Raw genomic sequence first — 4188 nt, 5'->3', positions numbered from 1 at the left:
CCGTACATCATATTTTATAACATTTAAAAAATGTTATGAGTAAGAATCTTTTTAGCAGTAACTTTTTATTCTGTATACCTAATGTTTTTCTCTAATATTTTAGGACATTTTAGATGAAATGAGAAAAGAATTAACAAAACTAAAAGAAGAGCTCATCGATGGTAAGTGTCTGAACAAATTTGCTACCCTTTGAAAATAATGTTTAAGAATGGCCATTTTTACAAATATGTGAATAAGGAAATATCCAGTTTATTACATGAGAGCAGTTACTTTTCCATAGTGTCCTTCTCTTGGCTTAGGATGTCAGGGAGGAGCTCTCTCCTTCATGTAATGGAAACTATTTGTAAAATAGGGATAAACGAGACCCTTAGGTTTTAGATGTTGACTATGACTAGATGGAAAACCAGATGAACACATCCTTCCCTAATGTACCTCTCTCAGTCCATCCCACTGCCCTCTTGTATTTGAGCCACAGAATCAGTGTTTTTATTTTGTATATAAAGGGGGAAAATAAGTAAATACACGTACATAGAAGTTATCGTCTTTGCAATATTAAAACAAAGGTCTGTCTGTGCCATGTAGGATGCAAAATCGGTGTATCTGTTTATTCCTGTGGGTTTGAACACAATCCTTAAGATTTCTTAAGAACGAATCACTCATTTATTTTACTTTATCATTGTATTTAATTTCAGTACCTCTCCTTTTCTCTCCAGCAATCAGGCAGGAACTGAGCAAGTCAAATACTGCATAGAGAAACAAACGAAGGAGAGATTGGACTTTAATCTGGAGAAGAAGAAAAAATTTCTACCAACCACAGCTGTTAACAACAAACCCCTACATTTTGTGAGCTGTGAGAAGACAGCGGAGACAAACACTCAGAAGGAAGGAAAAAGCAGTGCACTCTGGAAGCTTCAGACGCCCTGACTCTGGCGATGAGCTGTTTTCCTCCTAGTCTGCTGCTTTTTTCTGACCTTTATACAGGATGGAAAAGAGTCGTATAAGAGTTCCTATAACCATTATGCAGAAATACTAAGCCCATCAGGCAAGAGTAATGCTCATTGAGATATTTTCATGGCAAGATAAAATCGCACATTTTCCACAATCCATTGCTAAAATAAAGAGGAGAAAGGCTTATGAAGTTTTCTTTCAGAGTGCAGATGAAGAATTTAGCAGGTTATGCTATTGTATTGTAAATGTTTCTCTCAGGTTTGTCTTCCTATCATATTTGATATTCCATGAATAATTGAGATCAGCCCTGTGTAGGTTAAGACCATATAATGTGGAACAAATGGAAGTGTGTGGGTTTTCAAAGGGTGATATTTATAAGAAAGTGTCCTAAAAATAATTTGTCCAGCTTGAGGAATTTTAGAATGATAGGAAGTCTTTCAAGTTAGCCTTCATGCAATTTTGTAGATTAAAACATAAAATTCGTCCAGAATTTAAAGATTTAGATGCCTTCCTAAATTGGTACAATGCTTTACCAAATCTATGACTTCTACATAACACAAACCAGTGGTCAAATGTAAAACAATATATTGTAGATTTACTGTAGGTTTTCAATCTTTTTTAGATTTATGCATGTGGACATTTTTATAATGTGATTACAACCACCACAAAGTTAGCTTTTTAAATCACAGACAGTGATGCATGTCACACAGTACGTAGTGGCCTTTTCAAGGCCTAGTCCCAGGGAGAACATTTTGTAGAGTATTAGGGGAGTGGGAGGATGGGAAGGAATAATTTTTTTATTTAAAGTTAATTTCTGCACTATTTTTTCTCAATTACCTGCATGAATAATAATGAGGAATATTTTGTGACTTTAATTGGTAAATATGTTAACAAAACAAAGTACTTAATCTTTTACATCATGTCTTCAGCTATTTGTATCTTAACTGGTAATTTCAATGGTCTGAAACATGATTCTGAGCTTCACATGAGTTATATCTTATTGTGGAACTCAAAAGTTTGATCACTGAATTTGGCAGTTATTATTACCTTGGTACCCCTGCAGTTACAGGTGTTCAGGTACATACATGTTCCTGACTGTGAAGCTGCTTTTGAATTTTGTTATGTTGAAATACAAGGAGTAACAGTGATGGCAGCAGTTAAGGGTCCCAGAAGTCATAGATAAAGGGAAACCATCGAGGGGTTCTGCAGTTTTCTCTTAATAAAGTGGGACTTACATCGTGGAGAGAAGGAACTAGATATTGTACTTACCACCTTGTGTGTCTGTGTGTGTGTGTGTGTGTGTGTGCACGCGTGCTGCGTGTATGTAATCCACTCCCTTTTCCTTTCTTTGAAACTGGTAAGATTAGACAATAGGGGAGAAATTCTACATGTTGCAATGATAGCTTTTTGGAAAATTTAGGAAATCAGAAATTCTCCAGGCTCCATCTTGATTTATGCTTGAGTTGCTATGTGCCATATTTGCTTTGAAATTTTTGATTATCAGAAGTTTCACTAAAATTGTGAAGAAATAATTCACTTTCATCTGCTTTCTAGATTTCATTTATCTCAGTTCATAAGACAAAGCTCACTGATAGCGTAGTTTTCTAAATACTGCAGACTAGCAGCCATTACCACTACAAAGAAGTTTGAATGAGGGAATTTATTTTCCTTGTTAAAATAGTTCCTGTTTCTGTAGAAACTTCATTTTTAGATTAAACTGTGATGGATGAGCTATCATAATTCAAGTACACAGTTCTTCTGTCAAGTATTCATTGTCATGCAATAGTAAGTAGTAAAGGCATTTAAGGCGCAACAAGGTTATAAAGTACTATTTTCTAAAGAAATAGGAGGCATTTTCATCCTTATTATTGTACTTTTGGTTATACAAATAGTTTGACAATGTAAATGTTTATGTCCCCTACATATCTGGTCAGAAATCACTTTTGATTTTGTTGGGTAAGTTAAATAGTCTATAATAGGTAGAGTACTGGGTACAAGAGGTCCAAAGTAAGATAAAAGACTAAAATAAAATGCTAAATCTTAAACTGGTTTATGCACTAAACGTTTTGTGCCTTGGTCTAATATTAAAATGATGTCTGTGTAAACTGACAAAAAAGAACCAGTGTTGAATCATGCTATATTTTCCATCATTTTGCATTATCTCAGATTGCTAAATGTGTTCTTTCCAAGTTTGATCAAATTACAGTATACATTTTTTGCTGTCATTAATGGCAGTTGTGTCGTTGTTAGAGATTTCAGTAATTAAAGTGGGAAACAGAAACTTAAGTTATTTTCCTTATGAAAACTATGTTCCTTGGACCCCCATTATTCTGATGGTTTTTGTGCTCTTGTACATTGGATGTCTTAAGCTGAGTACAGTTTAGGGGATCCTTTCTAACTACAGGAAGGTACTGCTTTCCTCAACACTGTGATCTGACCTATGACAAATCTGTACTATACACTATGTAAATGGCTAACAAGTCAATTGCAAGCAAACTGAATGTACAAACCTCAGTGCTGGTGCTGAAATCTCTTCAGAATAGTCATCATGATTTAAAAGTCTGTTTAAAATCTTGCAAGCATCAAGTGTCAATCAAAACTGAAGATGAAACACTCATGAATGTTGAATTCTCATGCTTTAGGTGTATTTCCTTTTTAGGTTTTTCAGATCTCTGCTGTTTTTACCGTAACTTTCATTTAAATTTCCTACACACTAAAACTTCGTTTGTGAGATTGAAATAAAATTACAGTATATACATGTTGCTTGTTTGTGACACTTAGATAATCTTTTGAAATAATTTGTTAGTTCTAAAATAAGTTATATTGGATGTGAAAAACACCTTTTAAAGTCCAAGATTTCATGACTTAAAAGTTTACATGTCACATCACTATTCTTTAAGGAGTTCATAAAGTCATGAATACTAAGTAATGTATACAAAGGGAATATGTGATAATGTATCTACTTTTTGTTTGAAATAACTGTTGGGTATTCTCTGTTTGGTCTTATTTTCTTTTGGCCCAGCTTGACACAGTGTGGTACTCTTACGTAAAGTCAAGATGATGATAAATATTTGATTTGACTCCATTTTGTCTACAACTTGGTCAAATACTTAAACTCATTTATACAGTTAAAATTTTCCTTTATGGGCCGGCCCGGTGGTGCACTGGAGAGTGCGCCGCTTGGGAGCACGGCAGCGCTCCCGCCACGGGTTCGGATCCCATGTGGAGACCGGTTCCCAC

At 34.9% G+C, this 4188-nt stretch overlaps 1 long non-coding RNA gene across 1 annotated transcript; it reads left to right on the top strand.

The window, feature by feature from the left end:
• The first annotated feature begins 120 nt into the window (after positions 1 to 120).
• Positions 121 to 3944, top strand: LOC103583701. The gene is made up of 2 exons (XR_549881.1): positions 121 to 161; positions 714 to 3944. It is a non-coding gene; the product is annotated as an uncharacterized LOC103583701 (long non-coding RNA).
• The last annotated feature ends 244 nt before the right edge of the window (positions 3945 to 4188 follow it).

This window comes from Galeopterus variegatus, unplaced genomic scaffold, assembly GCF_000696425.1.
Source record: "Galeopterus variegatus unplaced genomic scaffold, G_variegatus-3.0.2 Scaffold26264, whole genome shotgun sequence".
NCBI lineage: Eukaryota > Metazoa > Chordata > Mammalia > Dermoptera > Cynocephalidae > Galeopterus > Galeopterus variegatus.
This window is presented reverse-complemented; position numbering and strand designations above follow the sequence as displayed.